Source organism: Panthera onca, chromosome B3 (assembly GCF_046562875.1).
Source record: "Panthera onca isolate mPanOnc1 chromosome B3, mPanOnc1 haplotype 2, whole genome shotgun sequence".
In the NCBI taxonomy this organism is placed as follows: Eukaryota; Metazoa; Chordata; class Mammalia; order Carnivora; family Felidae; genus Panthera; species Panthera onca.
The window spans coordinates 67,672,669-67,690,421 of NC_138344.1; positions in this window are offsets into that span (position 1 = coordinate 67,672,669).

Here is a 17,753-nt window from a genome sequence, read left to right on the forward strand (position 1 = left end):
TCTACACCCCACATGGGGCTCAAACTCATGACTCTGAGATCAAGAGTCACACGCTTTTCTGACTGAGCCAGCCAGGTGCCCCAGTAGTGTTTTCTTTTAAGCAAATATCAGAGTCAAGCAACAGTATCAACAATAGCCAAACTATGGAAAGAGCCCAAGTGTCCATCAATTGATGAATGGATAAAGAAGATGTGGTGTATATATAATCAATGGGATATTACTCAGCCATCAAAAAGAACAAAATCTTGCCATTTGCAATGATGTGGATGGAGCTAGAGTGTATTATGCTAAGCAAAATAAGTCAGGCAGAGAAAGAAAAATGCCATTTAATTTCACTCATGTGGAATTTAAGAAACAAGACAGATGAACATATGGGAGGAAGGAAAAGAGAAAGGGAAACAAACCACAAGAGACCCTTAACAATGGATGGAGGTGGGTGGGAGATAGGCTATATTAAGGAGGGCACTTGTTATGATGAACACTAGGTGCTGTGTGTAAGTGATGAATCACTGAAGTCTACTCCTGAAACCAATATTGCACTGTATGTCATCTAACTAGAATTTAAATAAAAATTTAAAAAGAAAAATAAAGCAACCATCAAAGTAAAAATTGAAACAACAGAGGAGAAAGGCAAAGGCTTATTATAGTCAGCAGGGGAGTACCCCCAGGAAATCGTTCTTATTTTATGTTAGGGCCATTACCTTTCAGACCATAGAATTTCTATTTGAGGTTGAATTTTTCACAATGTAGTCTTACTTAAAGTAAGGTTTGTTGTTCAGATGTGTGGAATCATAAGCATCTAAAGAGAAAGACTATGTCTTATATAACCAGATATTTCCCACGAAGCCTGGTATTTAATGACTGGATGAAGAGCTAATGTAGAACTGGTCATGATTTTGCATTTTCATCCCCTTTTACCTGTAAGTTCATGGTCTTTTCCATCACTCCTTTAAGGCAGACCAACAATATTATTCCATTCTCCCCTCACATTGCCATTTGAATCAATACTTATAATTAGTACTTACAAAGGGAAAGGAGAGAAGGAAGGAAGCCTGAGAGGGAGGGAGCAGTGGAGAATGGAGGAGCGAAAAAGCATCAAGAACAAGCTTGGCCTAAGGGTTCCTGCCCATATGGGAGAAAAAGAGAACCAAGGGGAGACAGCTGTGGGTTGAGTGTTGATGCACTCCACCCACCTCATTTCCTTCTATTTTCACAAATACCCTGTATGATGGGTACTATTTTTCCTATTTTACCCATGAGGAACAAAGACTCGGAGAGTTTACATAACTTTCTTAAGGTCATACATTTTACTTTATGCTCAACACCATAGGAAGCACTTTCATAGACTTATTTTATCACCCCTCACAATTACTTGAATTTTGCACCCGTATTCCAAACAGTCTTAGACAGGCAAAATCACTTACCTAAACCTGCATACCTAATAAAAGGTGAAAGTGCAGTTTGAGCTCAGGCAGGACCTACTCTATGCTCTGTCATATGACGAAGCTGAGATGGACTTAGGTCTATATGATATCACAGTGCAGAGGAAGAGGGAGACATTTGCAGCATGGAGAAAGGAGCATCACTTAGTCAGGGAAGAGCTTAGAGAGGAACAGAGAAGATGAGACACCAGAAGACATTGGTTGGCACTTATGAATGTCATTGCCCTGGAGCAACCTATGTGGAGCTCCATACCTGGCTTATAGAAGTGGGGAAAGGGGGCAAAAAGTCATGACTTCTATTCTTAAAGATTTGAGAATATAAATAGACACTGTGTGCATGAGAACACAAATGGAAAAGTGACACCTTATAAAGAGAAGCGATTAAAAATGCCCACGTGCTAAGAACACTGCTGAAACTAGACTACGGACTAGACAGGGAGTGTTAGCCTGGGAATTGAGGATGAGCTGGAAAGGAAGGTGGGTTGGTGGGAAAGAAGGGATGGGCAGGAGAGATGCTTTGAAGATGACTGTGTAAGGAGCAGAGGATGTTGGCTTTGCTAGGATGGGATGTAGTTGAGAACTGACTCAAGATATGGCAAAAGATGAGTGCAGTGGGGTCGCAGAGGTGAAAGACTGAGAGACACCACCCGAGTCCTGAGAACCATTGAGAGCAGATGAAATGCCCTGCCCAAAAGGCAGAAAGAGGATCAGGATTCCACCTGGGCTGAGTAACTGCATTCTCCAACCAGAGTTGGGGATGGCCTTAACAGAGTATGGAGTCTGATGTTACTCAAAGTGTAGTCATTGGACCAGCCGCACATACATAGTCTCTGAACTTGTTAAAAATTCGGTCTCTCATCTTGAAATCATTGTTGCACTATATGCTAACTAACTTGGATGTAAATTTTTAAAAATTAATTAATTAATTAAAAAAATTCAATCTCTCAGAGCCCACCTCACCCCTGAATTAGGATTTGCATTTTAACAAGATACCCAGGTATTTGCATACACATTGATAGTTACCAAGCACTGAAGAGGAGTGCATAAGAGATAAGAGTTGCCTCTTGTCAAATGTGGGAAAGACCTATACCCAGAATGGAACCAAAATTTTGTCAAAGAGGGAAGAGACTTTTTGCTGCTTGTTGTGCTTCCCTAACATTACTCAGTCCTGCTAGAATATGGAACTTCATGAAAGAGGAAAGGTGAGTTCAAACGTGGAACAGTAGAATACACGGGTTAGCAGCCCACAGGTTTAACATGAGTGACTTAAGGATGCTCAGCTGATCCTGGCTGCTGTCACCCTATTATCAAGCACAAAATCTCTACAAAGACCAGAGAATAGAGGCCCATGGAAGAGCTGTCTAAGGAATGAGAGGGGAACATGGTGCAATGCAGATAGCCCAGAGAACTAGAACGGGCTCCCAGCCTCTCGAGTTGGTTGTTAAGTATTTCAAAATGGTGGTAGCTTGAAATTGGCTGTGGTGGGAGTATTTCTACCACAGAAGTCAATAAAAACTACAAATCCAGACTTTGTATTTTTCAGAGAGTCAGTTTATCAGCACGCCACTGTGGGAGAGTAGACAAGTCAAAGGAGAAAGCCCTGGAGTTGGTATGTGTAAAGTATGGAAGGAGAAACTCAGGAAGGGAAAAGACAAGGGACATCCTAAACATTGATGCTAGAAAATGTTGCTAGAGATACCTTATTCTAAACTCATGGTAGGGGCTGGGATTCATCCAATGCCTTCATTTTTTTTTTTTTTTAATTTTTTTTAACGGGTTTTTTTTTTTTTTTTAATTTATTTTTGAGACAGAGAGACAGAGCATGAACAGGGGAGGGGCAGAGAGAGAGGGAGACACAGAATCTGAAACAGGCTCCGGGCTCTGAGCTGTCAGCACAGAGCCCAACGCGAGGCTCGAACTCACGGACTGTGAGATCATGACCTGAGCCGAAGTCGGACACTTAACCGACCAAGCCACCCAGGTGCCCCCCAATGCCTTCATTTTTAAAATTTCTTTCCACAGGCCTGTCTCAAGAGTGGGAGTTCACTGAAGGTTCAAAGAGGATGGAGAAGATGTGAAATAATGTGGAGAATAAAATTCTGAACTGACCAAAGAAACGTATAAATGTGACTGGGCAGCCATTGCCCCATGGGGTAAAATGTCCCTGTAAGTTTTTATCTGCTGGGATATAAGCCTAGAGAAAGTAGACAGTGGGTTCATCTAGGGTGGAGGCTTTTTCTCAATCATGTGGATATTGTATTTAATAATAATAATGATACTTCTGGTGGCTTAGATTTACCTTCATGTTTCTGATATTATCATTATCATTTTGGTTGAAAAATAAGTTTCTTTTCTTTTTTTAATGTTTTTTTTTTTTTTTTTTTTTTTAGAGAGAGAGCGTGCACATGAGCATGCATGTGAGAGAGAGAGGAACAGAGGATCTGAAGCAGGCTCTGCACTGACAGCAGAAAGCCCAATGTGGGGCTCAAACTCACAAACCATGAGATCATGACCTGAGCCAAAGTCACATGCTTAACTGACTGAGCCACCCAGGCACCCCTGAAAAACAAGTTTCTGATAAAGAAGTGTACCATTGGAAGGTATCTTTCTCTTTTTATTTAAACTGTTAAATGTATTTAATAAGCTTCATCCCTAAACATCTCTGATTCAGCCAGGCCGCTCTCATTAGTTTCCACTGAAAGCATCTTGCACTTCCCCAACTTTGTGGCCTTGCTTTTTCTGTACCTCTTATCTGCGACGCCATTCTCTTTCCTGTCCTCCTGTTGCACTCTACCCAGACCTTCAGACCAAATACTACTTCTTCCAGGAAGTCTTCCCTGACCGCTCCACCTGTAGTAAACTCTTTCTCCATTCAACACAGATAGTCTGGACAAAATCCTTGGGAATTGTGTCTTATACCTTTTTCAAATGAATAATAGGAGCTGTAGTCTATCCATTGCAGAATTCCAGCTATGGAGACTTAGGACAGTCGCCTACATAAAAGCACTTGATAAAAATAATACATATTTTTCCCTTTATAAATGTTCTCTCTACTGTCAAATTCCTCAGTAGCCCTCTAAGTATGCTTCCAGTGTGTCAGTTAGCATTCTTCTCTCTTTGTTCTAAAACGGACCTTAAGAAATAGCAATGGCACCAGTGCCCCTCCCTTTCATCATGGCACCAGTTCAAGCCAGCAGAAGGGATCAGCTGATTTGGGTTCCAATCTAAATCTTTGCTTTAGATGATCAAATTGCATAAAACCTAATTTAAGTAACGAAGAATAATGTGCATTTATAATACAATAAGCTTACCCTTAAAAAAAAAATAAGCTTACCCTTTCAGGGCTAAAGGGAAAAATAAATATCTTGATAATCCCAAATGAGTCTCTAATTAGCTCAACAGGACTGGGGAGAAGAGAACAAAACAAATATTCACGGAGACCTGCTCTGCCCAGTCCCCCCTCCCCGCCCCCGCCTGCCACTTCAGGACACTCCACGACCTTGGGCAGCACAGTTGAGTAGCAGAGTGTCCAGATCAAGCAGACATTTTTCTTATGTATGGGCTTTTTCTTTAAAGAGAGGATTTTTTTTTTTAACCTCCTGGGGCCTCACGAAATGCTCATACTCTATTCTTTCACACATGGACGTGACCAGATCTCTGGAAGAGCTTCTAATTATAAACATGGTGTTTATTTTCCTGGCCCTGTGTCATTTGACTTTCTTTTCATTTGTATGAAATAGGAGACATCAGTTTTGAAGACTTGCTGACACTTTAATGAAAAGAAGTTTGGTTGTGAGTGGGTTGCTCTTTATCTCTGTTTCCATGTCTTTTCTAAATCAAGTATCTCAAATTCACTTTGGAGGTGACTGGCATCCTACTTTCCACTAGAAAATATCCATAAGTCAGCACAGGATGGGAATCTAACCCTTACTATGAAGGCAGGGCAGAGGGACAAGTCCAGCATAGGTCTCTGGGATACCGGTGATTTTCCCCTCCTTTGTTTGGTCAAGGTTAAATTGTTTTCCATTGTATTGACACAATGTTTACGTAAGCACCCTAAGCCCAAGGCAGAAGCTATGTATCCCTTGCTGTCCTTTCCTCAGTTTATAGGTACCTTAATTTTTTTTTTTCAACCCAACAACCTAATTTGTCACAGGATAAGAATTCTTTCTCAGTTCATGGCTCAGAAAATATGTAATCCTTTGTTTTTCAAGGGCAAATTCTTAACTTTTTTTTCTTTGCATGCAAGCATTCTTAATAATCAAAATACAGAATAAACGTTCCTTTTTAAGATGGATAAGAATGAAGTTCTTCAGGACATTTCATTTTTCTTAGCTTTACTCAGTCAAAATTGGCACTCATTAGTAGGCTGTGGGGGAGATACGCACTATGGTTCCTGCCCTTTGGAAGCCAAAATTTCATAAGGAGAGAAAGGATGACCACAACAAGGATATTAAAGGCACTTGACCGAAGCTCATGTGTTTGTCATCTCTAGAATACATAGAACAAGCCACCTGTATCTGCCCAGAAGATGGGAGTTGGGGAGAGCAGGAACTGGCTAGGGATGAAGGTACAGGAAGGACTTTATTCTTGCTTTGGAAGTCAAGTTGGCGTGGTGTTGTGCTGGAAAGATTTTTTAACAGGGAATGCCAACAGAGATCAGAAGAAAAGTAGAAACATGATTTGGCAGGAAAGATTAGAGATGATATTCTGGGCAGAGGGCTAAGTGTGTGACGGGGGTGAGAGAGATAGACAGGGAGAGACAGAGAGACAGAGAAAGGGAGAGAGAGTCTTGATGATTAAATTGGTAGGGCTATCTGGCCAAAGAGGTAAAATCCTGAAGTCAAGAGATGGAGAACAGCAAGGCAAATGCTACGTTAATATAACAGTTCCTTGACTTTATTTGGTATTGTCAGTCTTAAATTTTAGTCATTCCACTGTTCTGTGATGGCTGTTCATTGTAATTTTAATTTGCACTTCCCTGTTGCTATTGAGATTGACTGCACTTTAAAATGTTGATTGGCTACTGGGATACCTCTTTCGTGTAGTGCCCATCTAAGTCTTTTGCCCATTTTTATATTGGCTTGTCTATCTTTTTTTCATTGATGTATAGGAATTCTTTATATAGCCTGAATCTAAGCCCTTTGTAGGGTGTATGTATTGCAAGTATTTTCTCCCCAGGGTTCTTACCCCTGATAGATTCTTTGTTGAAACAAAGTTGTTGTTATTTCTTTATGGTTAGTGTTTTCTGTTTAAGAAATCTTTGCCTAGGAGTGCCTGAGTGGCTCAGTTAGTTGAGCATTAGACTCTTGGTCTCGGCTAAGGTTTTGATCTCACAGTTGTGAGTTTGAGCCCCGAATCCGGCTCTGTGCTGATGGCACAGAGCCTGCTGGAGATTCTGTGTCTCCTCTCTGCCCCTTACTTGCTTGTGCTCTCTCTCTCTCTCTCTCTCTCTCTCTCTCTCTCTCAAATAAAATAAAAAAGAAACATATATACATGTATATATGAGAGAAAGGAATCCTTGCCTATCCAAAAGTAATCAATATATTATCCTGTTATATTCTAAGAACTTAATCCTGTAAACTCACCCACTTAGACCTACAATTTGCTTAGAAGTGAATTTTGTATATGGTGTGAGATGGAGTCAAGATTCATTGTTTTCTTCATATGGCTATGCTACTGACCCAACACCATTTATTAAAAAGATCCTCACTTTCTCAATATTGTTCAAGTTGGCATTTGTCAAAATCAAGTATATATTTATGTATGGGTCACTTTCTGCACCATTTGTCTACACTTGCACAAATACAACATGCTATATTCATGGCTTTGTCATAACTCTTGCTATCCAGTAGGGCAGGTCTTTCAACTTTGTTGCTCTTTAAGGTTGTCTTAGCCATTCTTAGCCCTTTGCACGTCTATATAATTTTAGAATTAGTGTTCCCATACACACGGACAAACACACTACTAGTAACTGGATGCATTGCATTGAATCTAAAAATCAATTTAGGTTGAATTGACAGTGTTATAACATTGAATCTTCTGACTCATAAATGTGACATATGTCTCCATTTATTTAGGTCTTCTTTAACTTATTGCACTAATATTTTGTAATGTTATCAGTAGCACTTTTATATATCTTTAGTTGGATCTAATCCTAGCTATAGATGTTTCCTGATGCTATTTTAAGTGGTCTATTTCAAATATTATCTTTCCATTTGTTTATCGTTGGCATGTAGAGATAAAGTTAACTTTTGTATTTTGTCCCTTAATGCACTTTGCTATTCACTTACTAAATTAAATAGTTCTACCATAAATCCTTTTGTATTTCTTATAGTTACTATTAACGACAGCTTTGTTTCTTCTTTTCCAATTCTTATGCCTTTTATACATATTTCTTGCCTTACTGCACTGTTTAGGAGCACTGGTATAATGTAAAATAAAAGTGATGATAGCAGACATCTGTGTCTTATTCACAATCTCAGGGAACAAGCGATAAAATATAATGTTGTTGTAGATTTATTGTAGGTACTCTTTATTAGATTAAGGATTTTCTTTCTATTTCTAGTTTGCTAAGAGTTTTTACTATGAATAGATGTTAACTTTCGTCAAATGTGTTTTCTGCATATATCGGAGAGATCATACGATTATTTTGCTATATTCCATTAATGTGCTGAATTACATGAACTGAATTTTAAGTGTTAAACCAGCCAGGCATTCTTTTATTCTCTTTGCTTTAATCTGAATATATTTTACTGGCCTACCCTAAAATTTACTAATCCTTTAACTGTGTCAGTCTGTTCTTAAAGTCATCTATTGCGTTATTAATTTGTTGTATGTTTAATTTTAGAATTTCATGTGATTGTTTTTAATAGATTCCAGTTCTTTGATGAAATTTTCTATTTTGCCATTTATTTTCCTGAGTATATTACTCAGTGTTTTAAAACCTATCTATCACGTATGTCCGATAACTTCAGTATCTGGATCTCCTGATGGTCTCTTTCCATTGTCCTTTTTTGTTTTATGGGTTTTCAGTTATGTGGTCTTGCCAAGTACTGCTTTATATATTTTATATACCCGGCATTATGTATGAAAACTGTACAGATAACATCTGTAAGAGGTTAGATTCCTCCAGTGGGTATTTACTTTTGGTTTTGACAGACAAGGCCAATCACTTTAAACTATCCTGGGACTGAGCTGACTCAATGCCTGTTTACTGTCCATCTGTCTTAACCCCTAAGGTGTAGCCTATTGTGGGTCTCAGCTGAAGGCCTGGACTGTTTACCAAGGCCACTCTTCCTTGGCAGACCCTATGCTCCAACTCTGTCTCTACCACCCCACCCGCCCCCAACTCCGCCCCCCAGCCCCATGTGTGGCCAAGGTTGAGAACAACTGGCCTAGATTTTTGTTTGCTTGATAACCCCTATCTGTGAAACTATCAGTGTTCCCTTCCCTGCTTTCACATACTCCTGCCTTTTTTAGGTTCCCACGTCTTTTGCATTCCAAGAGCCACTGGGGATGGATACTCAGGGTAAAGTACGGACTGTGCTACTCTGGCCAACGCCAGCCCCGTCCACTCTGGCCATCATTCGCACAGCCTTTGTCACTTGCTCCTGACTGCCAACATCCAGGCTTCACACATGTCTTTTGGTGCTGCATCTCAGGCTACGCATCAGTCACTGTTCAGTTGTGGATCTGGACCAGAGCAGGAAGGTAACTTCCCACCCTTTAAGTTCTGTTCTGTTACTGTGTGCTCCCAGCTGAGGCCCTCAGCTCCTGAGTGTTGGGAGACAGCTCTGTTTGTTTGCAAAATATGCCTTCTGGTTCCAAGCGTTCACTTGCTCCTGGAGTAGTTCACTTGGGATGTTGTAAACAGCTACCATGCTGTTAATTGGAAACATCACTCCTCTCCAATCTTCGGGTCCTGTTGCCGAGTCCATTCATTGTGCCAGGTTCCACCTTAAGTAGGTATCAGTTCTCCTTCGAGGCTCTTTCATCACCCTGTGGTTTGCCTACTGTCATCAGCACCTGATTCATCAGACATTCCCATGGACATTGGAACCTCTTCAGCCCCAATGGCGCCTAACTCCACATGCCAGACCTATATTAGGTCAGCCAGTACTTCTGCTATAAATATAGGAAATGTGATATATTTAGTGCAACTATTTAAATTTCATAATCTATGATCACCTGACTATAGGAACTAATTCATTCAGAATCAAACTGTTTGGAAAACTAAAACAACTGAATTTTTGTACCACTTAAACTTGGCTTTTAATACTTTTACATTTTGAGATAATTATAGACTGTACAAAATAATCCAGAGATCCCATATACCTTTATCCAGTGTTCCCCCAATGGCAACAACTTGTATAACTATAGTACAATATCACAACTAGCAAATTGATATTGATATAATCCAGCAATGCGTTCAGATATCACCAGTTTTAGTTTTACATGCACTCACGTATATGCCCGTGTGTCTATTTAGTGCTAGGCAATTTTATCGCATACACGGGTTCACACGGCGACCAAAATATAGGACAGTTCCACCTGTTCTGTAGGAACCTTCATGCCACCCTGCTGACACCACCCTGGTGGGAGATGAGGAACTCTGCCTGCTTCCAACAGGCAGGAAATGGAGAATCAGTCCCACCAATATGTCTGGGTGGGAGAACTGGAGCCCCACCACCTGCTTCTGCAGGGATGGGGATGAGGAGGAAGATCAGCTCCCTATTCTGCCCCACTGAACCCAGGGAGAGGGGGATACAATTCTCTACGAATGTTTGGCCAAAGTAGGGCAAGATTGCCAAAAAGCCTTTCTATGGTTGAGGCCGCTCCTTCGTTGGTTCGTTGAGTAGGAGGAACAGATGTTTCTCGTGGCTTACTTTATCCATGCCTACTGATGGTTCCAGGATGGAAGCTACTATAGTACCCAGCCTGGGGTATATGGGAGGCAGTAAGGAAACCTAGATTCGTCACCATGTTATTTCTCAAGTCCCAGAGTCCCTAGGCAGTCCATCTTCTTCTTTCCTCCTTTGAGTCTTCCTATGTTTGTTTGATATATTATGTCCACAGTTGTAATAAGGAGCACCTGGAAGGAAAAGGGTGCTCCATCCTGGCTAGAACCAGAGGTCTTATCTATACTTGATTTTTAAGAGAAATAAATAGATAACAGGTATGTTGATACCAACAGTTAACTCATGGAAGCAACTTTTCAGGATGTTACCATTTTCGTCTGGCTCAGTATTCTGTATCTGTCAATATTCCATGTCTCATAGATGTGTGTGTGTTACATACCTTGGCATGTGACAAGAATTTGTGTTCAAAATGAGAATATTCTGTGAATAACTTCTGAAGCATCAAAAAAAATGAAAGTATCTTCTCTGCAGTTTTGTGTGAGTGTATTCAGATGAGTTTAATTCTGTAAACAATGGTTGTTTTCCACTGTGTCAGAAACCCAATACCCCAGCCAATCTGGCTAGAAGAGATTGTATTGCACGTAGACGTCTTGGAGCAGAATTAGATGACTGACCAAATATGAGGACGGTTTTAAAAACAGCACCGCTGGTGAACAAGGTCCTAAACATGTCTCAGAGAGGCAACGTCTTTCTTCAAGTAGGTGGAGGTTATTATGTGGAAACCTCCATTGGGTAAGCAAGACAAAAACATGCTGGATTTTAAGCAAGAGGATGTTAAATTAGATTGTTTTCCTCCTTTCTGAAATTTATAAAAATTAATACATGTTTCTGGAAAAATATTAATGCGTAAATGGAAAATGGAAAATGTGATAGGTTCCTTCTTCTCTTGCCTTTCAACACCCTCTCCTCTGATGATAGTTTTGGTGTGTTTGGTTAGATTTTTTAGAAACAGGCTTCAGCAGTCAAAGTTTTCTTTCATTTTCTTTTTTTAAGGTCTTATTTATCTTTGAGAGAAAGAGAGCACATGCGTGCAAGCGGGGGAGGGACACAGAGAAGGGTACAGAGGATCCAAAGCAAGGTCTGTGCTAACAGCAGTGAGCCCGATGTGGGGCTTAAATTCATGAACTGTGAGATCATGACCTGAGCTGAAGTTGGATGCTCAATTGACTGAGCCCCGCAAGTGCCCCAGCAGTCAAAGGTGTCTGTGTACAAGCAAACTTAAAACTTCTCAGTCCTGGGAGATTTTTTACAATTGGTCATGGGAGGTGATTTGGGGTAAGTGGGAAAGAATTTTCTCTCAAATCTGTTCAAGCTTTCAGTTAAGATGGGGCTACCCTTTAAAATACATGCATATGCATGCACACACATGCACTCATATGCATGCACACATATGCACATATGCACACGCACTCATATGCATGCACACATATACACATGTATGCATATTTCTCACCTGAAAAGGCCATTTCACGGGTCACCTGGGGGGCTCAGTCAGTCAAGCGTCTGATTTCCAGTCATGCCATGATCTTGCAGTTCATGAGTTCAAGCCCCACATCTGCTCACTGCTGTCAGCCTGTCAGCACAGAGTCCCTTTCAGATCCTCTGTTCCCCTCTCTCTGTCCCTCCCACACTTGTGCTCTCCCCAAAATATATAAATACAAAAAAAAAAGAGAGAGAGAGAGAGAGAATGCCATTTCAGTGGCATCTTCAGTATTGTGCATATTTCTGAGTTCACATGGAACCTGGAAGGTTGTCTTCTCAGAAGTGTAGCATGTGGTGTGCAGTGGGCATTCAATGGATGCCTGTTGAACAAACTGTAATTATTCCAGGAGGAAACAAACATATCTTCATCTGTACTCTTCATCTTTTAAAAAACGATTAGGACAGAAAATAATTGCAAAAATACAGCCCAATATACTAAAATTTGTCAGCTTTATACTAAATCTCCAGTTGTTGTTTTTCAATCTTTGAATCCTGGCCTTGAGTAGTCCTGACCCCCTCTCAAACTCATTTGCTAAATTATGCCAGATTGGTGTGGGTTAGGGTAGGAGGAAACCACTGAATTAGTTCTTATAGGTTCTGTTCAAAATCCACAGACTATGAAGTCGTGCTCAAGTGCCATGAGAAGGACTCTCTCCCTCTCCCCAATGCCCCTGACTTGATTCAGTACTTTTTTATGCTGCTTAGCACAGGTGTTTGTGGCGGATGGTCAGGTTTATATACTACCTAGAAGAGTGTTAAGTGTTTTCTTGGTGCGCAGAGAAAGGCATTTCATAAATATTGATTAAATGGACAGATTAAAAAGCCACGTCTTGATTTCAAGGGAACCCCACTTAGCTACAAAATTGTATGTTTCCTCCTGTTCATATCTACATTTGCACAATAAGCACCACTATTTTCTTTCTATTTAGTTAAAAATAATGCTTTTTCAGGGGTGTCTGGGTGGCTCAGTTGATGGAGCATCTCACTCTGGATTTTAGCTCAGGTCATCATCTCCTCATTTGTGGGATCGAGCCCCGAGTTGGGCTCCATACTGACAGCGTGGAGTCTGCTTGGGATTCTCTCCCTCCCTCTCTCTCTCTCTCTGTCCCTCCCCTACTGTCTCTCTCTCAAAATAAATAAATAAACTTTAAAAAAAATAATAATAACGCTTTTTCCAGGCACCTGGGTGGCTCAATCGGTTAAGTATCTGACTTTGGCTCAGGTCATGATTTCATGGTTCGTGAGTTCAAGCCCCCAGTGGGATCTGCATTGACAGCTTGGAGCCTGCTTAGTTTAGATTCTCTTGTCTCCCTCTCTCTCTGTCTCCCTCTCCCCTCCCCCACTCGCATTCTGGCAATCTATCTCTAAAATAAATAAATAAACAAACAAACATTTTTTAAAAATAATGCTTTTTCGGGGCTCCTGGGTGGCTCAGTCGTTGAGCGTCCAACTTCGGCTCAGGTCATGATCTCACAGTCTGTGAGTTCGAGCCCTGTGTTGGGCTCTGTGCGGACAGCTCAGAGCCTGGAGCCTGCTTCAGATTCTGTGTCTCCCTCTCTCTCTGACCCTCCCCTACTCATGCTCTGTCTCTCTCTCTGTCAAAAATATTAAAAATAAATTTAAAAAAAAATAAAGCTTTTTCAAATCAAAGGTTTATTCATCTGAAAAATTTTGCTCAGTGATTTGTAAAATGAGAGAGTAAGAACATTCTTAAGCTTCTGCATAGGTGAAAGCAAGCTGGAATTTCCCAGGGAAATTATTTGAAATCTTTTGTTCAAAACCAGTTACTGAGAACGGGATGCTCTTTTCGTTGCTGCTGAGAATTGAAATACTGTTCAGAGAGACAGGGAGGGTAACAGATACTTTACTGGAAATGACACAGGTTCTGACAATCAGGTACCATGTTTTTTCTACCATGCACATTAAAAAACTTTTTTTTTAATGTGTTTATTTATTTTTGAGAGAGAGAGAGACAGAGCATGAGCAGGGAAGGGGCAGAGAGAGAGGAAGACACAGAATCTGAAGCAGGCTCCAGGTTCTGAGCTGTCAGCACAGAGCCTGATGCGAGGCTCAAACTCAGAGACTGCGAGATCATGACCTGAGCTGAAGTCGGACACTTAACTGACTGAGCCACCCAGGTGCCCCTCTACCATGCACATTTTTGAGGAAAAGGTATATTCATATATATCACAGTCTCAGTGTGGCAACATTATAAAATGTTACCTAGAGCTTCTATACCCACTATTATCTGAAGAAACAAAGAACATCTGTTCATTCTTAGCCACTGCTCAACACCAACTTTGAAGTTTTTGAAAACCTGTTTGTGTGATTATGACTGAATTAGATGCTTTGGAAAGGTGTACTCTATGAAATGTAGGAAATAGAAGCAAGAAATTTTTTATTATTATTATTATTATTTTTATTTTGAGAGAGAGACAGTGCCAGTAGGCAAGGGGCAGAAGGAGAGGGAGAGGGAAAATCCCAAGCAGGCTCCATGCTGCCAGCACAGAGCCGATACGGGACTCAAATTCACAAAACTGTGAGATCATGACCTGAGCTGAAACCAAGAGTCAGATAGATGCTTAACCCACTGAGCCACGAAGGAGTCCCAAAGCAATAAATCTTTTACTCATGACTGATTCTCTCAGATTCAAACAAATCTATTCCAGGTGAGAAAGTAGGCAAGCTTAACATTTAACCTCTCATATGTAGTCAGAATAAAGGTTAGTTTCTAGATCACAGAAAAATCTGACTACATAAAGTTATAGGATACAGAACGATATTTTAGGGTTTAATATTTAAGCCTGAGGTGTGGGCACTTCTAGAACACTGGAGCTGTTCTAATAAACAAGGGATCTGTTTTGACTTTCCTATTACCATTTTGGGGCCCACATCCCTCAGTTGGACAAAACAAGCCCATGTTTACCCTAGATTTTCTACTGCCCAGTGTAAAAGCAAAGCCTCAGCCCTTGCACCAGTATCTGTATGTCAGGTTTCATGGGAAGGGCAGAGGGGTTGTAGTTCACTCCCCCATCACCATCCCCCTGCCCCCTCTCCTCATCCCCACTCACCACCTTGAGCCAACAGCATAATGATGTGATCTTTGGCTGGACACCAGAAATGACCCATTACGCTAATCTGAAGGGTCAACTTGGTGTAGGGTTTTAGGGCTCCCTTTCTGCACCCTCAGGAAAAAAGCTCTGGACTCTCTTCTCACTGGGCAGAGGACCCAGGAAGAAGATGACTTTATACCCACTGGTGGGGAGATGGGCCCAGCATGAACCTTTTGTGGCAGTTATAAACACTGAGCTATAATGTTAAACAGCAGTTAGAATCTCTCCCCAGCAAACTGCATATCTGAGTAGAATTTAGAGGACAATAGAATTTAGAGGACACCCTTCCTGTTCTTCCATAAAGAATGTTCTCACCTGAGATCTATCCAGTTCTTGCAGGTATTTCTTTGGTGATGTAATACTTTACTCTGTTACATTCTTTCGATCATGCTCGAGATTTTTCTCATCATTTTTCAAAGCCACATCATGGTTTAATGGCTGATTCATTTCCATTCTCAGTTATTGAAGGTTGGGTCTTCTCTCTGAAATGCCAGAAGCACCTAGCCCTAGTTATTTATGTGAGGGCCAGCATCCACACTCAACTGCTTGAGAAGGCTTTTCAGTTGTTCTTATTTTGGAGAAACCATCTCTGTTCCCTTTCCCCTAGTTAATACAGATTACTGGTTTTAGGCAAAGCCTTTATCTTTATTATTTTTCTAATTTATGAAATTAAATTAGAGGCTCTGGGGCTTGGGGGGAGATGAATTGGTTATCTGTAGCCCTAACCAAGAGGAACTGGGAAATACTGATCATATAATTACTGTAGACCTGTTCCCTCAAACTACTTTCCAACTCCCCACATACAAAGCCTCCAGCAACATATTTATATGGCCGAGTTTTATGTTAGTAATAGATCTCTGTTTTTAGACTGCAATTTTGAAAGAGTTCAACAGCTGAATTGGAAACTAACACCTGCCCTCTAAAATATATAAGTGAGATATAGATGGTACAATCTTAAGAGCAGACCCTGCTCCCAACTTGGCATTCTTTGGTTCCAGCTGTTGACTAGAGATAATTTAGATTATAATAGTAAAGCCAAGAAATACTTTAAATGTAAATTCCTTGCATTGCGTGTCTCTCTTTGAAGAACAAGTGGACATTCTTGCAAACTACCAGAATAGGAGGCTGTCTTTCCTCAGTCCCGCGCCTGTTAAGTAGATATGGAAGCCAAGGCCTCATGAATTTCATATCACATTTAGTTTTATTTTAGGGATGCTAAAATATAGGGCTAAAAAAACTCAACCAGACATGTCTTTTTCTTTGTACTTTTCTGGCCAGTGTTTTCCGGTTCACCACAATAAGCACATATTATTTTGTGCTGGGGGAGATGTTATTCTATGTTTCCAGTTATACTTATCATGATATTAAGAGGAAAATCAAAGCAATACAACACTTGCACAGGGATGAAAGGAACCTACAGCCAGTCATCTGGACTCCTGGCTGCCTGTTCTCTCCACTGTTCCCAGAGTTCAGTCTTCTCTATTTATTCATCCATCCTTTGCTTTGTCCCACAAAAGTTTTACAGCAGCTTACAAAGAGAGACAAAGGTTAACAGTGGAAGACAAAGAAAAAGGAGAAGTTGAAGTGGGCATGTAAAATGGACCATAACGATTTGTAATCATGTTAACAAATGGGCCACATGGGTGGCTTTCTAAGATTTTTTTTAGCCCCTCCCAAAAGAAATACCTGGTGAGTCACTAGATTCAGGATCTACAAGATCAAAACAAACCAGTTACTTGACAGAATGCTACTGTCTTTTGGGTTTTTTTTTTTTTTAAGTTTATTTATTTTTGGGAGAGAAAGAGAGAGAGTGAGCATGGGGGAAGGGCAGGGAGAGAGGGAGAGAGACAGAATCCCAAGCAGGCTCTTCTCTGTCAGCTCAGAGCCCAATGTGGTGTTCGAATTTACAAAACTTGAGATTATGACCTGAGCCGAAACCGAGCCAGATACTTAACTAACTGAGCCAGCCAGACACCGCTAAAGTGCTATTGTTGTTGCTACTAGAGCTACTAGAGCCAGCAAGGACATTTTTCTAAAAGGCTCATAGAGACGGCAGTGTCCTTTGGTGAACGCTGGTGACAACATTTTTGCAATCGAGGCCGTGGTACCTCAGTTTGTGACAGAGGCGGTCTACTTCTTACACATCCCCTCAGTATAAGCTGGTGACATCACATCAAAGGGCAGTTCTGCAGATTCTGCAGCCAGTCTCGCTTCATCTAGAAAGCTTCCAGTGGACCATGCACCCACATATAGTCTCCAGTTAGTGCATGGCCCCCAGCAAGTGCTCAGGAAATGTTAGCGAGTAGTTTTCCTACTACTATTATTGTGTGTCGAATGAATGAATGCCCAACCTTTCATGGGGAAGAGATGGGCTCCATGGTGTGCAGGTGAATGAAAAGTGGCTGTCATCTCTGAGCTCACAGATCTCACCTACGCAGTCTCTCTGGCACGTGTATGAGCATGAAACACGGTCAGGCTTAGGTTGGGCAATAGCATACCTGGGCTCTCCAGGAAAGCCAGGCTTGTTCCAGGTAACACTTGAGAAACTGAAACTCCATAAATAGACTTATTGCCGGTGTGGGGAGCAAGCCAAATCTGAGCTAAGAGAAATACCTTCCAAACAGAAACCTGTGAGCATCAGCATTTCATTCTTGGAGGGCAAAAGTCCTTTTAAGGAATTAAAAAAGCTTATTAGAGATCCTTTGTGATTTCCTGGACTTACATCAGGATAGAGGGAATGAAAATGTAGCTTTTAGATTGTTAGACCCATGTGGCTCCAAGATCCAGAAGAAATC